Genomic DNA, 17,988 nt, shown 5'->3' with positions numbered 1-17,988 from the left:
CAAAAGATACCATCTCCCTCATGTCAATTCCCATGATAGATTACATGGGTTTAAATGATGTGTGTCTCAGCATTTGCATCACTTTGTGGTTGGAATGGTGGATATTTAAACTTTTGTTGGTTCAAATGTTTTCCAATGCTTCTCGACTTTATTCCTTTTCTTAATAAACAGTTAAGACATCTATTCATAACTAAAATACTGATCTTGTTATCTTCCTGTTTGGTGGTCTTTCTATTTGCGCAAAAACAGTTTGCGATAGCGCTACGATTTTTCACCAGTTCACTCATCGTTCCCCTGTGCTGCAAGTGCGCCAAGTTTCGTTCAGATCGGTAGAATGTCGTAAAAGTTAGCGAGGTTTAAAAATCTTAAAAACTGCGCATGCGCAGATTGATCTCTTCTCCTGCCAGTCGGCGCCGCGCGGATTAGTCTCTTCCCCGGGACGGTCCGCCCCTTCCTGCGCCATTGCGTCTTTACTGGAGGTGAGGGTGGCCGGTGGAGGTTTCCAACCAGACTTTCTGAGGAACCCGAAGCAGCCCAGCCCAGTCCCAAGCAGCCCAGCACCAACCTGCCCCAAGCAGCATCCCCGCCCCAAGCAGCAGCACCCCCCCACCAAGCAGCAGCCCCGCCCCAAGCAGCAGTCCAGCATCGGAGACCCGACCCAGCCCAGCGTAGGAGACCCAGCCCAGAGTCGGAGACCCAGCCCAGCACAGTCAGAGAACAGAGCCCAGCCCGGAGTTGGAAATGCTGCCAAATGGAAAGCGGAGACTCTGATCCCGCAGAGGAGAATGACCAGCGACCAGCCTCTGCTGTGTTCCCATTGCACTGCCAATTCCAGTCACTACCTCTCTGGTCCCCCTCGCTTGCTCCTCCACCCCCCCCTCCCCCGTGATGCCCCCCTCTCCCCCATGGCTCTTCCCCTGTCTTTTCTCCGAGCTCACTTCCCCCCTCCCACACACCCCTCCCCGCCACAAGCCCCCCCCCCCAAAAAAAGCCAACCCCCCCCCCCCCCCCACACACATCCAACCCCACAAACACGCTGCCGTCCACAACTTCCCTGCCCCTGGGTGTGTGGTGGAATATTGCGTTGGGGAATGGGTTGCGTTGGGGGACCAGGCCTCCCGTGTGACTGGGACCCAACGGGTCCCACTTATTCTAGTCAATAATAATTCTCTTACACACTTGAGACATTTTAATTTCCTGTGTTTGGTTATTCTGCTTGTGAAAGAAGAGGGAAAGGAGAATCCTCTATAGGTTTGTTGAAATATTTGTGTAAGAATTATTATAGAAAAATAGGATATAGAATGTTCCTTCAAATGTTCTCTCAAATAAAATATGGCATTTGTTTATGAATCATCCTGGAATTCCATCCGAAGACTTAGCTGAGACCCAGACAGATTCTGGTAAAAACAAAAAATGGTAGCATTTGTATTCTCAGTATGTGTAGCTTTTGTTGGCTGGTAACTTAGTTGATACCTTGTGGAATGAATTAGAATTAGAATTAGAATCTGAATTATAATGGAGCTTGATGCATCAATTAATGACACTTGGTTCTTCTCAGTGACACTGTGTGATCTTTGGTTTAAGTACCCGTCCTCCAATTATTGCAGGTCCAGTGCAGCACTGTGACCAGCTGATCACGGTGAATTATTCATTTCCGGTGAAACAAATGTTTGAAATCAAAATGTTGGAAAATGTCATTAGTATGAGTTCATGCTTTAGAGTTTATAACCTATTTATGTTTTCATTTACTAAAAAGATTATACACTAAAATGTAGATAACTTGAGTTTCTTTTTGCTTCTAGCAATATAGGGTGATCACTATTTTTTGATTACTTTTGCACTTCTAATGTTTTTTTATTTTAACCAAACTTAACAGTTTCTCAGACTTCTAAATCTTTTATGATATACTTTCTATATTTAACCTTTCTAAATCCAACACTACCCACCACAGTTAATCTCAAGCAGTTCAACACCTTCTAGGATAAAGAAGCCCACCCGATGACACCCCGACTGTTATCCTGTTCATTCTGTTGCCCCAACACAATTGCATCTTCTACCTTACATCAAATTTTGATCAAAATCAGAAGATTGCTCAAAATTCCCCACATGGAGGAATACTTCAGAATACCTTATTGTGGAGAGATGGTGGTGAACACCTGGCAGTGTCAGATATATGGAATCCCACAACAGAAAGCAAAGAACAAATGACACTTAGCTGAGCCAGACACCTTGTGTCACGTTTATTCCAGAAGCCCCTTTTACCTACATTCTCACCAATCATAACCCGTGTACAGATAAGGCGAATGAGTGCGTCTGACCTTGGAGTAGTTATTGAGCTCTTGTGGCTGGATTTTCTCGTGAGGCTGCTGGTGAGTCGCCAGTGGTGACAGGCTGTATTCAAAACCAACGTGGGTGTGAAGGCGCCACCGAGGATCTGAATACATGAAAGAAAAAGTTGAGTAGAGGCAATAAAAATTGTTCCTCAGTAATAAGTTCAAACAGCATCTGATGGTGGAGCAGAGGAGTGTGGGATACATTTTCAAGTCAGAGGAATGAAGGGTGTGCCACGTCTGAATTTTTGGGCCAAACAATTGTGGAAAGGCTGCAGTTTATGCAGAGTTAATTTCAAATGGAATTAATGTCATTGCCCATGTTAGAAAATGAGTGAAAAACACAATGTGATGTAATTAGTCACAATTGAGACAGGAATAAGTGATCAGACATTGTATTTAGTTCTGAGGAATTCAGAGGAGCCTAATTCGGACAGTGAATCATTCTACTCAGCTCAATTATAACAATCTAACCAGCTAAGGCCAGTATAATAGCATTGGCGCTGCGGATTACACAATTATGAGTCCATTCATGATTACCACAACAACATTTGTTTCTTAGGAATTAAATGCTCACGATGCTCAATTCATCCTAATGAACAATAGCTGTAATTTTCATACAATGGAATTAATGTAAAGTAACAGAAGCATTTATTTTTCTTAATTGGATCAGGCTGATGGAAGTAATTGCAATACTTTTGAATGTAAAGCTTTGTGTTTGGATACACATTTCAGAAACAGGTTGATGGTCGGTGAACTTATTTAAAAAAAAAAAAATAGGATCTGCAAAATAAGGCATGCCAAATGCAAAAGCACAGTGGTGCAGCCGGTAGAGATACAGCCTCATAGTGCCAGAGTTCCGGGTTTGATCCTGATGTCTGCGTGGAATTTGTACGTTCTCCCTGTGACCGAATGGATTTCCACTGGGTGCTCCGGTTTCCTCCCACATTCCAAAGATGTACGACTTTCTAGGTTAACTGGCCTTTGTAAAATTGCCCCTAGTGTATAGGAAGTGGGTGAGAAAGTGGAATAACATAGAACTAGTGTTAACAGGTCGACGTGGACTCAGTGCCTGTTTTGCCCCCAGGGCCTGTTTCCATGCAGTCTGTGTTTTTTCAACACTTTTTTTTCCACACGATACAATATACACTTATTTACTGTGTCTTTTGATAAATAGATGGGACAGAAACTCATAAGGGCATCGGTGTAGAATTTTAAATTATGCTGGAACAAAATTTGTGATGGCCTTCAAAAGAAATCTGATTAGATGATGAAGAGGGCTTGGGTATAAATATTTCCATGCTGTTCAAATTTTCACAATTATTTTTGGTCAGCCTGCCAGATATATGTTTGTGCAATGTGGCTGACATACGCCTGTGGACATCTTGCCTCATCCATGTCAGGACCTTCAATTTAAAATGGATCATAAACACAAATGTTAGGTTATAGTGGGGTTTTAAACTTGGTGTCTTAGTATAGAATTATAATCACTGTGATTTTCTTCCTTGAGTTGTTTTCTGAACAAACATATGATCATTTTCTGAGTAAACTTTCAACAGATGTTAATTAAAACATTTATACTTACCACCTGTCTTGATCTGATATTGTGCGGCCGGGTGCATTTACACGATGCAGAGGACCATATTTGCCTTGACACATAGAAACATAGAAACATAGAAACTAGGTGCAGGAGTAGGTCATTCGGCCCTTCGAGCCTGCACCACCATTCAATATGATCATGGCTGATCATCCAACTCAGTATCCTGTACCTGCCTTCTCTCCATACCCCCTGATCCCTTTAGCCACAAGGGCCACATCTAACTCCCTCATAAATATGGCCAATGAACTGGCCTCAACTACCTTCTGTGGCAGAGAGTTCCAGAGATTCACCACTCTCTGTGTGAATTTTTTTTTTCTCATTTCGTTCCTAAAGGATTTCCCCTTTTTCCTTAAACTGTGACCCCTTGTCCTGGACTTCCCCCAACATCGGGAACAATCTTCCTGCATCTAGCCTGTCCAACCCCTTAAGAATTTTGTAGTTTCTATAAGATCCCCCCTCAATCCCCCAAACACAGGGAGGTACAGGTCTAGAAAGGTAATTATGCTTTACATTCCAGCACGATAGAGACATAATTTATTTTCCCTAATAATTGATCAATTCTTACCACAGAATAGATAGCTGGAAGAAATGGAGGGGAAAGAAAAGGAACACCTCTAAAGAATAACCACTATTGCCCCTACTGCCAGAACCGTTTCAGCTTTGTTCTTGTACTATTGCAAAGGGCTTACAGGGGCATTTCCAGTGATTGGTAGGGCAGTGGCATTTTGAATGCAGTCAAAAGGTTTTCAAACTCTGATATGTATGTTAGTTTCTCCACTAAAATAGCAGAATTAGCAACTCTTTGATTTAAAAAAAAAATGATAATGATGTGGTAAATCTACCTCATCTAAGTAGAGATTTGTTTATTTTTAACTTGTCTGAAACTGTTTTGTATTATTTATTACAAATCTTGCCAATGTTTTACCTCACCAAAACTGTGGTTAACGCCTCTGCATTTTATTAGTGCCAGTAAACTGACAGATGGACCATTCATGCTAAAATAGGCCTCAAGCCAACTGATGCTTTATTATAATAATTCTCATGTCCACTTAGACCAGATCATTGTAGAAACAAGGAACTGTAGATTCTGGTTTACACAAAAAAACACAGTGCTGCAGTAACTCAACTCAGCAGGTCAGGCAGCATCTCTGGACATCGATAGGTGACATTTCAGATGGGAGCTTTTCTTCAGAACAGATCACTGACTATATGGTAAGTGGCAGGGGCAGGGTGTGTTGTACAGACGCAGGGGCAGTGGGTAGATGGAAATATTGGAGGAAAATCGGTGACTAGGAGAGAAAAAACAGTATGGTAAATTCACCATGCCAAGTATCACTATCAATCAAGACATTCTATGCTGCGCTATATTTTAACACTTAACATAGTTGCAAACCTTATGGCAATATCTCTCGGCGTGTACAAATAAAGTTGTGTCATCAAACACATTATGCGATGCTCAGGAATGTTTGACAGCACTGGGGGGTAGGTTATAGTTTTGGCTGCATCAGAAAAAAGTATCTCACTGCTGCAGGGAAAGCCACTACTCACCGAGGGCCATGTATGCTTGTTGCATCTTTTTCCCCCATAGAAGTGCTGGTAGTCTTCATAAATGACATGTTCAAACTTGAAGGTAGATAACTTGAAGTTTATCACTTGAAGTTTATTACTTCTTTCTCTGTAGATGCTGTAGTGTAGCTCCATTATATTTTTTGTATTTCATCTTTCATTGTATGCTTGTTGGCCATGTGGTCATTGGCTGTGTACCAGACATTAAACACATAGTCAGCAGGAACTCTGTTGTCTAGGATCCAGTTTTTGGTTTGTCATGATAGCTTGAATGCAACTTTCACACCAGGCTCATGCAGGATGATGACCACTGGCAGTCTCCTAATGTTGATTTCCTGCTTCTGGCCACACAACACCCAGGTATCTGAAAAAATTTATTTTAGGAAAAAACATGGAGCAGAGTTGCCATTCTGTGTCTGTGAAGCAATATGTGATCACGCTAGCACGTCCTGCTTCATAGGTGTGACAGTAATCCTCATCAAGCCATTATCTTTGGTTTCTAGCCTTTGTGAAGAGAGAATAAAACAGTTATTTCTCTTCAGATCTCGAGTTTTGGTGACTTTAAATAACGGAAGGAAAACTGTGAGTAGCTGCATGTCTGTTCTAGTTGGAAAGCCATGAGATGCTTAAAGTACATAACCTTGCTTACTTTGATAGTAACTGACAGGTAGGTTGCAGCAGGTGAAATAATGAATAATGTCCTCCTTTAGTTTATTATTGTCACATGCACAGAGGTACATCAAAAACATTTTGTTTGCATGCTATCCAGTCAATGAAATGGCAATACAATGAATACAATCAAGCCGTTCCACAATACACAGATAAAGGATAAAGATGACACAATTCAGTGCAAAATATAATGTTGAGTTGTGATAGAGCCCGATTAAAGATAGTTGAAAGGTCTCCAATGAGTTAGATGGGAGGTCAGGACCACATTCTAACTGATGAGAAGACCATTAAGTAGCCTGATAACTGTTAGGAAAAGAAAATTCTCCTGAATCTGGAGGTATGTGATTTCAAATGTCTGTACCTGTTCCCCCCCCCCCCCCACCCCCCCCCGAGAAATGTTCTTCTTTAAAGCTGGAGGAAACAGCATCTCAGCATTTAAATTGTTAATCACGATCAAAATCTTGCAAGTCTTAAGCAAATCCTTCAAACTCCAGTGAGGATAGGCTAACCTTCCTCGAGCTTCCTTCAATGTTCAATCCCCTCATTCCAGAAAGCAACTTAATAAATCAATATTATGCTGACTGCAAAGCAAGTATACCATTGCTTAGATATGGGGACTTTACATAAACCGATTAGTTCTTCTCTTCCTCTTCACTCTGTCAGCAGCTTGTCCTCCACTCATTCTCTCGGTCATCCATTATTGGATGATTCATACTTGCTGAATATGAATGCAATCATTTTAGACTTGAAGGGCTCACTTATTGTCCAAAGGTTGGGACTATAGTACCCAATTTCCCCCCTAAATTCTACAAATGTACATCAGGATTAGTGTGTCAATAAACATGTCAAGCATTACCACCACGGTGAAAAAAAGTTGGCCTTATTAAGTGATAAAGATATTATGAGGTTAAAATACACGTGGAAAATAACTGTGGCACAGTAGAGGCATTAATTCCTTGGGGTGGAATGAGGTCCATTTTTCAAGGAATATATTACGTGTGGTTTGATAGATTTTTATATTGTGCCAAAGTTTTTGACAGCCCATTGCTTTAAGACATTTCGGTTTTTAGCTCTTGCAGCAGCCACTGAATAAAGCCGTCTGATTTTTCCTTGTTGGTGTGGCTGTCCTTTGGTTAAATGGGTTTGAAATAATTTCAATTGCCAGATCTCAGGGGCATTTAAATTGAAGATTTTTGACTGAAACAGATTGGCCGACAAACTGAATTAGAACAACATACAATGTTTTTTTCCCCGACAATAAAATCCCAGTAAAGAAATTAAAATGACAGCCTTACAAGACATGCATAAAAATGTATGAACACCGGAAATAAGAACAGAAGCAGGGCATGTGACCTTTCTCACCTGCTCTGTCATACTGAAGGATCATGGCTAAAGTGATTGTTTGCCTTAACTACACTTTACTACCAGATACCTCTTTAATTTTCCTTCTTGTTATATTTTTCCTACCTGATTTTCCCTTTGTGAAGGCTTTGATTGCATGCCAATGGAGAGATCAACCCCTCCTGAACTTTGCACAATGATCAACTGTTTGAGGATTATTAATCAATGTTGAAAGACTATCTAACTGTAAGAAGCATGAAAGACAAAACCTGGGTTCGGCCAATATCAACACACGTATACTTCTAGCAAAAGACAGGGGATGGCAGACAACAGAACTAACCTTGATCAGTCTTCTCCTTAGTATTCCCTCCAGTGAATCAGCTGAGAGCAGGAAAATATTCATAGGTGACAGAATTTGGATGCCTCGTTGTATCCCACTCGGTGAGATACTTCTTAGTTTCCCTGCAGAGTAAATGAAGAGAGCACCATTTCCTAACTAATATGAATTTCTTTCAGTTCCTCCGTCACCCTAGATCCTCTGTCCCCTAGTACATCTGGGAGATTGTTAGTGTCTTCCTTAGTGAAACAGAACCAACGTACCTGTTCAACTCGTCTGCCATTTCCTTGTTCCCCATAATAAAATCATCTGTTTCTGCCTTCAAGGGACCCACATTTGTCTATACTAATCTTTTCCTTTTCACATACCTAATGAAGCTTTTACTACCCTCCTTTATATTCTTGGCTAGGTTACCTTCGTACTTCATCTTTTCTCCTCGTATTGCCTTTTTACTTACTTTCTGTTGTTCTTTAAATGTTTCACAATGCTCTGTCTTCCCACTCCTCTTTGCTAAGTTATACACCTTCTCTTTTCGTTTATACTCTCCTTGACTTCCCTTGTCAGGCAAGGTTGCCTCTTCCTCCCTTAGAATCTTTCCTCCTCTTTGGAATGAAAAACTCACGATGATGATTTCTGTCAGTACGCTTACTTTAAAAAAAACTATTTTGTAATAAAGTAATTACTTAATGCAATTACTTACGTTTATCTATGAATAACCTAATACATTGCATATGGCCGGGTTGGTGGATTCACACAAATCCATCATAATGATGATGTTTTAACTTCCTACTGAGTTAAGAGGTTGAAATGCAAACCAAAACATTGCTGAACTCTTTTGTATTGCATTACTTGAAATAATGAGGAGGACACTATTACAAAATAGTGGCTTGTGTCAAGTCAAGAGATTAAAAGATCCTGTGGTTTAAAGGAAGCAGTGAATTAATCTATATTACTAAAAGTCTGTTCTTGACCGGTTTTGGCTTTCTGTGCTGCGATTTCCGAGAGTACGCCGCCACCTACGGCCGTCATTTTTGGCCACCTGGCTCAGAGCCCCCCCTCCGCCGCTTGTGTGCCGAGGATTTTTCCCGTCGATGAAAATTGACAGAGATATTAATGTTTTTACAAAATTCCCCATTCTCTCTACTGCCCCTGCTGGAGGGAGGGGGAGGGACTATAAAACCAGGAAGTGGTGTGCCTCAATCAGTCTCTGCAAGTGGTGTGCCTCAATCAGTCTCTGCAAGTGGTGTGCCTCAATCAGAGCTCTGAATGATACTGACAAATGTCTACAGCACTGTGAGTACCCTTAATTTGTTTGAAAATGAATATATGGTTAGAGGTAAAAAAGCACTGCCTGCAAATGGTTGTTTGGGTTTGGGTTGAAGTAAAAAGGCACTCTCTCTCCCCCCACTCCCTCTCCTCTCCCCCCTCTCCCCCCCTCTCCGCCTCCCCCCCCCCCCCTCTCCTCCTCCCCCCCCTCTCCTCCTCTCCCCCCCTCTCCTCCTCTTCCCCCCCCTCTTTCCCCCCCCCTCTTTCCCCCCCCCTCTTCCCCCCCCCCTCTTTCCCCCCCCCTCTTTCCCCCCCCTCTTTCCCCCCCCCTCTTTCCCCCCCCCTCTTTCCCCCCCCTCTTTCCCCCCCCCCTCTTTCCCCCCCCCCTCTTTCCCCCCCCCTCTTTCCCCCCCCCTCTTTCCCCCCCCTCTTTCCACCCCCCCCTCTTTCCCCCCCCTCTTTCCCCCCCCCCTCTTTCCCCCCCCCTCTTTCCCCCCCCCTCTTTCCTCCCCCCCCCTCTTTCTTCCCCCCCCCTCTCCTCCTCTCCCCCCCTCTGCTCCTCTCTTCCCCCCCTCGTATCCCCCCTCTTTTCCCCCCCTCTTTCCCCCCCCTCTTTCCCCCCCCTCTTTCCCTTCCCCCCCCTCTTACCCCCCCGCCGCTTCTTCCCCCCCCTCTCTTCCCCCCCTCTCTTTCCCCCCCCCCTCTCTTTCTCCCCCCCCACCTCTTTCCCCCCCCCCCTCTTTCCCCCCCCCCCTCTTTCCCCCCCCCTCTATCTCCCCCCTCTTCTGCCCCCACACCCCCTCTTCCCCCCCCTCTTCCCCCCCCCCCTTCCCGCCCCCGCCCCTGCTTATCCCCCGCCCCCTCTTTCCCCCGCCCGTGCCTTGTCCCCCCCCTCTTTCCCCCCCAGTCCTCTTGCCCCCCCCCCCATCTTCCCCCCCCCTCTTCCCCCCCCTTAACCCCCCCCCCCTCTTCCCCCCCACCCCCTCTTTTCCACCCCCCTCTTTCTCCCCCCCCCTCTTTCCCCCCCCCCCTCACCCCCCCCCCCTTTACTCTTTCCCCCCCCCCCATCTACCTGTTCCCCCCCCCTCTTCCACCCCCCCCCCTCTTCCCCCCCCCCATCATTCCCCCCCCTACTTCCCCCCCCTTTTCCACCCCCGCGGCACCCCCCCTCTTCCCCCCCCCCCTTTTTCCCCTCACCCACGGCCCTCATTCCCCCCCCTCTTTCCTCCCCCCCACCTCTTTCCCGCCCGCCCCCCCCCGGTCTTTCCCCCACCCCCTCTTTCCCCCCCCCTCTTTCCCCCCAATCTTTTTTCCACCCCCCCTCTTTCCCCCCCCCTCTTTCCTTCCCCCCCTCTCTTTCCCCCCCCACCCCTCCCGACGAACCGCTCTTTATCCCCCCCCCACTCTGATAAGTCCCCCCCCCTCTTGTCCCCCCACCCCCTTCCCCCCACTCCTTCCCCCCCCCTCTTCACCCCCCCCCTACCCCTTTCCCCCCCCCCCATCTTCCCACCCCCCCCGCCTGCATTAAACCCCCCCCCGTCTCGCCCCCCCCCTCTCCCCCCACCACTCATCCCCCCCCCCTGCCTCCCCCCCCCTCGTCCCCCCCCCCTCCCCCCCCCCCTCTCCCACCCCCCCCTACCCCCCCCCACCCCTGCTATTCCCCCCCATCTTCCCCCCCCCTCTTAAACCTTCCCCCACGCACCCTCTCACCCCCTCTCAAAACCCCCCACTCTACCCCACCCCCTCGCCTCCCCCCCTCAACACATCTTTGCCCCCCCATCCCCCCCCGTCTTTCCCCCCCGCCCCCCTCTTCCCCCCCGCCCCGTCTTCCCCCCCCCATTCCCCCCCACCCTCTCCCCCTCTTTTATCCCCCCCCCTCTTTCCCCCCCCGCCCGCTCTTTCCCCCCCCCTCTTCCCCACCGCCCTCTTTCCCCCCCCCTCTTCCCGGACCCCCCCTCTTTCCCCCCCCCCCTCTTTCCCACCCCACCCAGGTCTTCCCCCCCCTCGTTCCCCCGCCCTCTATCCCCCCCCCGCTCTTCGCCCCCCCCCCCCCTCCCCCCCCCTCTTTCCCCCCCACCGCGTCTCCCCCCCCCTCTTCCCCTCACCCCTCTTTGCCCCCCCTCTCTTCCCCCCCCCTACTTTTCCCCTCTTACCCGCTCCCCCCTCTTCCCCCCCCCCGCCTCTTTCCCCCCCGCCCTCCGTTCCCCCCGCCCCTCTTTCCCCCCCTCTATTTCCTTCCCCCCCCCGCTATTCCCCCCCCTACTTCCCCCCTTTTCCGCCTCCCCCCCCCCCCATCTTTTCCCCCCCCCCCATCTTTTCCCTCCCCGCCCCCGCTCTTGTTCCCCCCCAGCGTCTCTTTCCCCCCGCGTGCTTTCCCCCCGCTCCTGTTCCCCCCCCCCGTCTTGTCCCTGTCCCCCGCCCCCACCTCTTTCCCCCCCCCCCCTCTTTCCTCACCCCACTTTCCCCCCTCTTTCCCCCCCCTCGTTTCCTCCGCCCCCCCTCGTTCTCCAATCCCATCTCCTCATCCCACCCCCCCCTTTCTTACCCCCCCCTCATTCCCCCGCAAGCCCCTGCTTCCCCCACGCCCCCCCTCTATGGATCGCCCCACCCTCTATCCCGCCCCCCTCTCCCCCCCCCTCTTTCCCCCCACCCCCCCTCTTTCCCCCACCCCCACCTCTTTAACCCCCCCCCCCCGCTCTTACTCGCCACCCCCCTCTGTTCTCCTTTCCCGCACGCCCCCGTCTTTTTCCCCCCCCCTCTTACATCTTTCGCCCCCCGCCCATTTTCCCCCCCCTCTTTCCCCCCTCTGTTCCCCGCCCTCTTTCCCCCCTCCCTTCTGTCCCCCCCCCTCCCATCTTTCTCCACCCCCCTCTTCTTTCTCCCCCCCCCCTCTTTCTCCATCCTGCCCCCCTCCTTTCTCTTCCCCCCCACTTCTTCCCCCCCCCCTCTTCCCCGACCCCCTCTTCCCCCCCCCCCCCTGTTCCCCCCCCCTCTTTCCCCCCCCCCCATCCTACTTTCCACCCCCCCCCTCTTTCCCCCGACCCCCCTCTTTCCCCCCGCCCCCTCCTTTACCCAGCCCGCCCCCCCCACACCATCCCTCCTTTCCTCGCCCCCCGCCCCCACTACTTTCCCCCCCCTCTTTCCCCCCACCCTTCTTTCCCCCCCCCTCTTTCCCCCCCCCAGCTCTTCTTTTCCCCCCCCCCTCTTCCCCCCCCGCCCCTCTTCCCCCCCCCCACCCGCTTCCCCCCACCCTGCTAGCTTGCACCCCCACCCATCTTCCCCCCACCGCCCCCCCCCCCCCCTCTCGCTTCTGTGCCACCCCTGCCTTTCTTGCCGATCCCACCCTCCCACCCTCTTTCCCCCCCCCCCCTCGCTTTCCCCCCCCCCCCCACCTCTTTCCCTCCCCGCCCCCCGCTTTCCTCCAAGTCTTTCCCACCCCCTCGTTTCCCCCCCCCCCCATTCTTTCCTCCCCCCCCCCTCTTTCCCCCCCCCTCTTCCCCCCCGCCGCTCCCTCCCCCATCTCTTTCCCCTCCCCCCTGTTCCTCCCCCTCCCCCCTCCCCTCTCTTGTCCCCTCCCCCCTCCCACCACCCACCCCCCGTACGCCTCTTTACTCTTTCCCCCCCCCCTCTTTCCCCCCCCCTCCTTTTTCCCCCCCCCCCTGCAATTTCCCCCCACCCTCTCGTTTACCGCACCCCCCCTCTTTCAAATTTCCCCCCCCCTCTTTCCCCCCCCCCTCTTTCATTCCCCCCCCCCTTCTCTCTCCCCCTCCCCCTCTTTCCCCCCACCCTCTTTCCCCCCCCCCAAACCCTCTAATTCCCCCCCCCCCCCACTCTTTCCCCCCCCCCCCCGTCTTTCCCCCCCCCCTCTTATTTCCCCCCCCTCTTTCCCCCCCAACATCTTCCCCCCCCCGTCTTTCCCCCCCCCTCTTCCCCCCCCCTCTTCCCCCCCCCTCTTCCCTTCGCCCCCCCTCTTTCCCCCCCCCTCGTTGTCCCTCCCCCCGCCCCACCTTCTTTCCCCCCCCCCCCCTCTTTCCCCCCCCCCCTCATGTTCCTCCCCCGCCCCCTCTTTCCCCCCCCCCATTCCTTAGTTTCCTTCCACATGTGTGATCCCCCCCCCCTCTTCCCCCCCCCCTCTTCCCCCCCCCCTCTATTCCCCCCCCCCCGCCCCAATCTCTTCCCCCCCCCCCCTCTTTCCCCCCCCCCTCTTTCTTTCCCCCCCCTCTTTTCCCCCCCCCCCTCTTTTCCCCCCCCCCCGTCCTTCCCCCCCCCCTCTTTCTTCTCCCCCCCCCCTCTTTCCCTCCCCCCCACCCTCTTTCCCCCCCCCCTCTTCCCCCCCCCCCTCTTTCATCCCCCCCCTCCTTTCCCCCCCCCCTCCTTCCACCCCCACACTCTTTTATCCCACCCCCCCTCTTTTCCCCCCCCCCCCTCTTTTCCCCCCCCCCCCTCTATCCCCCCCCCTCTTTCCCCTCCCCCTCTTCCCGCCACCCCCCCTCTTTTCCCGCCCCCCCTCTTTCCGGCTCCCCCCCCCGCCTCTTTCCCCACCCCACATCTTTTCCCCCCCCCGCCTCTTTCCCCCCCCCTCTTTGTCCCCCCCCTCTCATTCCCCCCCCCCCTCTTTCCCCCCCCCTCATTTCCCCCCCCCCTCTTTTTCCCCCCCCCCCTCTTCTCACTCCCCCGATCCCCCCCCCCTCTTTTTCCCCCCCCTCTTTCCCCCCCCCCCATCTTTCCCCCCCCCCTTCCCTTTCCCCCCCCCTCTTTTCCCCCCCCCCGTCTTTCCCCCACCCCCCCTCTTTTCACTCTCCCCCTCTATTCTCCCATCTTCCCCAGTTTCGCCCCGCCCTTTTCCCCCCCCCTCTTTCCCCCCCCCTCTATTCCCCCCCCCTCTTTCCCGTCCCCCCCCGCTCTTTCCGCCCCCCCCCCCCTCTTTCCCACCCCCCCCCCTGCTCTCTTTTCCCCCCCCCCTCTTTCCACACCCCCCCTCTTTCCCCCCCCCCGCTTTCCCCCCCCCTCTTTTCCGGTGTTCCCCCCGCCTCTCCCCCCCCCCCCTCTTATTTAAGTCCCGCCCCCCCTCTCTGCCCCCCCCCCTTTCCCCCCCCCTCTGTTTTTCCCCCCTCTTTCCCCCCCCTCTTTTCCCCCCCTGTTCCCCCCCCCTCTTTCCCGCCCCCCCCCCTCTTTCCCCCCACCCTCTTCCGCCCCCCCCCTCTCCCCCCTCTTCCCCCCCCCCTCTCCCACCCCCCCTCTTCCCCCCCCCTCTTCCCCCCCTCTTTCCCCCCCCCTCCTTCCCCCCCCCCTCTTCCCCCCCCCCTCTTCCTCGACCCCCCCCCCCCTCCTCCCCCCCCCTCTCCTCCCCCCCCTCTTCCTCCCCCCCTCCGTCCCCCCCCTCTCCTCCCCCCCCTCTTCCCCCACCCCTCTCCTCCCCCCCCCCTCTCCTCCCCCCCCCCCTCTCCTCCCCCCCCCCTCTCCTCCCCCCCCCCCTCTCTTCCCCCCCCCTCTCTGTGACGCTGCATGCGCCTCCCCCCCCCCCCACAACTGCACGTTGGGGGAACAGACCCAACGGGTCTGCACTTGGTCTAGTTTAATATAAAAGGTTGAGGAAAACATATTGTTCAAATTAAAAGAAATCGAGCCATCAGTTAAAACTGATAGAAACTTGGTGAGAATATCAAAAAATATTATTTGTTCTGCAGCAAGGTTTATTTCTAATTCTAGATTAAAAGTAATACGATAGATCCGTAATTATTTATGACCATTTACTTTATTTTGTGAAGTTTACATTCATAAATACCCCAAATGGTAAATACACTTCGAGATTAAAAACATCTTTGATTTAAAACAGAAATCTGTACATCTTTAATCTTAGTTGTACAAGCTGTAAGCTGGAAAAATAACTTACAACTTCAAAACATGGCAATGAGACAAATAAGATTTAATATCCACAGAATAAAAACAAATGTGTGGAGCAAAATGTTTGATTGCCAAAAAGAGCAAACTGTACCTAGTTGTTTTGAAGCTGATAGGGCAGGTAAAATATGTTGAAAGCACCTTGTGCCTCAGAACATAATTAACAATGTTCATATAAAATGCTCTGCACAATGTGTTTTGGCACAAACAGATTATGAGGCATTCATGCCATTAATTTTATAAAGCTGTCCTTTAGTTTTCAGCATGACTTTCAGCTCTGTGTTTTTGGTGGGAATGGGCCAGGAGTACTACTGTGATCCTGGAATCGACTGAGAAAAAGGCAAATGGCTTTTGCATCCAACACGGGGAATCAAGTTGAAGTTGCCAATCACGATCACCGCAAGCACTAAACTAAAAGACACGACTTTAGTGGAGACAGGACGAGCAGAAGTATTTCCTCTGTTTCCTTAGAAGTGTGCTCACCTGTTGCCGGTTACTCATTGCCCCAACCTCCCCTTCAGAAACAGTTTTGATTGGATATCAGGAAAAAGCAGCCAGAGTTTCTTCTCAGGGCTGGTTAGGGACAGGTCGTTCTAAGTATTGTACTAAGGTCTGAACAATGAAAATGTTTGGGCCTGTCTCCAATGTCACCAGGTGGGCCACCCACTGCGATTACTTCAGCTACTAACAATTCTCTAAGTTCTCCCCAACCAGAAAAGCACCACATTAAATTTTAAATATTACTTCAAGGAAAGAAAAATGTGGCAGTAGTAGAAAAATGCTTTTATACAAGTCTAAAAATCAATTTTAAATTCAGGTTGCTGCAGCTTTATTAGTCCGTTGCCATTGCAGTAATGAAAATGGAAAATACTGGAAATATTTAGCAAATTGAACAGCATCTGTTGGGAGACCATTCATCATTATGTGCATTATGGTAAGTGCTGGCTCCCTAAAAAAAAGTTAAAATATTGTATGTTGCTTTACCAGTATGACTGAAGTAAAATTAGATTTTGCTGGTTTTGATAATGGTTTTGGTGAAAGAGTGGAAAAAGTTGTTCACTTGGGGTTTGAGCCAACTGTGATAAAGGAGAAATTAGAACTAGATTTGGGGTAGCTGTGTTCTCAATTATTTTTTTGAAGACAGCTATAAATCTGTTTTGAAATAAAGAATATTGACATAGTTATAACATTTTATATACGTAATGGTCTCTAATTAATTTAAATCTGTTTGATTAGACATATCAAAAATGTCTCTCGAGGCTAATTAATGCATCTGAAATCTCTTAAGTAGTTAGACAATCATATGCAAGGCCCAACAATACATCCAACATTGTCACTCTGGAACCAATCTCCCCCATGGAGTGTAAGCTCAATGGGTTGTCCTTTGCTTGTGGGCAGTCATCTGACCAACAATTATTTTTTAAAAGGTACATGAGAAGTAGGAGCAGGCCATTTGGCCCCTTGAGTTTACCCTGCCATTCAAAAAGATGGTGCCCCCATATCCTTTAATTCATTTCAAATCCAGATATCATTGGATCTCTGAATATATTCTGTCACTGAGTCACTCGAGTCTTCTGGGATGGAGCATTTCACTTGTTGAGTGAAAAAAAATGTCCTTTCTGCAGTCTTAAAGGGTATTCCTCTTATTTTGAGACTAATTCCCAGTTCAAGACACTTAGCCAGGAGAAACATTCTCCTGTACCTTCACTGTTACGCCATGTAAGAATTTTGTAAGTTTCAATAAGGGCACCTCTCATTCTTCTAAACACTAGAACATTGAGGCCTGACTTACTCCTCTTGTCTCACGTGAGAAACCTACCATTCCCAGGAGTCACTTTGTTGAACCATTATTTCCCTAGTTCTATAAAGGAAGGAGACCAATATAGTGTGCAGTACTCCAGGTGTGCTTGTGTTAGGATTGCATGTAATTGTGATGTCATCTTTATGGGCCTGTACCACTTTTTCGGCGACTGCCGGTACCCGTCATAGGTTGTTGCAGGTTACCGAAAATTTTCAACATGTTGAAAATCCAGCGGCGACCAGAAAGACGCTACGACTCTTTGGGCGACTGAGGAGACTACTCGCGACCATACAGGCGCCACCCCAGCGACATGTCGTGGGGTGTCGCCTATATGGTCATGAGTAGTCGCCCAAAGAGTCGTACCTTGTTCTGGTCGCCGCTGGATTTTCAACATGTTGAACATTTTCGGCGACCTGCAGCAACCTATGACGGGTGCCGACAGTCGCCGAAAAAGTCGCATGTGGGACTAGCCCATTACACTTGTACTCAAATTCTCCAGCAATAAAGGCCACCATACCATTAATCATCCTAATCACCTGCATGTTAATCCACTCCCAGTCACACACCTTGGGGGGGGGGGGGAAAAAACCCAACTGTGATTTATTTTTTATTCTTTCTCCACTGAAGTGAAAAGTCTCACATTTGTCTACATTGTGTTCTATGTGCCATGTCTTTAGCACTCATTATTTTGTTTATAACCTCTTGAAGCCGTGTTGTAACATCATCATCATTACCACTACTTACATTTCCATTTAGCATCAGCTCATCTGCAAACAAGGAAATACAACATTCTTTCATATCAGTCAAGTGATCTATTTAGGTCATGAGTTGTTGGATCACAAGCATTGATCCCTGTGGTACCACTTGTCAAAATTGGATAAGTGCCTGGTTATTCCTACTTCTCGTTTAACATCTTTCAATCAAGGTTGGTCAATTACATTAATTCCACATGCTCAACTTTATGCAGCAACTTCCAGTCATAGACCATATTAAAAACATTACAATTCTAAATGTCCTCTTTTTGCACCCATTTCTTAATTAGCTTGGCACCATCCATTGTGCAGAAATAATTCCTTCATCTATAAAATTCTGGAAGATGATAAACAGACCATCTAACTTCTCCAATGACACCTCTTCAAAATTCCGGAGGTGATAAAGGTCCCTGACTTGCTCATTA

General features: G+C 49.7%; 1 protein-coding gene and 1 long non-coding RNA gene across 5 annotated transcripts in view; one reads left to right on the top strand and one right to left on the bottom strand.

Moving 5' to 3' along the window:
- Window positions 1-17,988, top strand: part of creb5 (cAMP responsive element binding protein 5) — a 300,756-nt gene that overhangs the window by 86,785 nt on the left and 195,983 nt on the right. The gene's annotated exons all lie outside the window — the stretch shown is intronic.
- LOC116989905 lies at window positions 2,232-8,036 on the bottom strand. The gene is made up of 3 exons (XR_004416369.1): window positions 7,847-8,036; window positions 5,479-5,860; window positions 2,232-2,434 (listed from the first exon to the last, which is right to left on the bottom strand). It is a non-coding gene; the product is annotated as an uncharacterized LOC116989905 (long non-coding RNA).

The sequence above is a fragment of the Amblyraja radiata genome, chromosome 2, assembly GCF_010909765.2.
Source record: "Amblyraja radiata isolate CabotCenter1 chromosome 2, sAmbRad1.1.pri, whole genome shotgun sequence".
NCBI classification, from domain to species: Eukaryota; Metazoa; Chordata; class Chondrichthyes; order Rajiformes; family Rajidae; genus Amblyraja; species Amblyraja radiata.
This window is presented reverse-complemented; position numbering and strand designations above follow the sequence as displayed.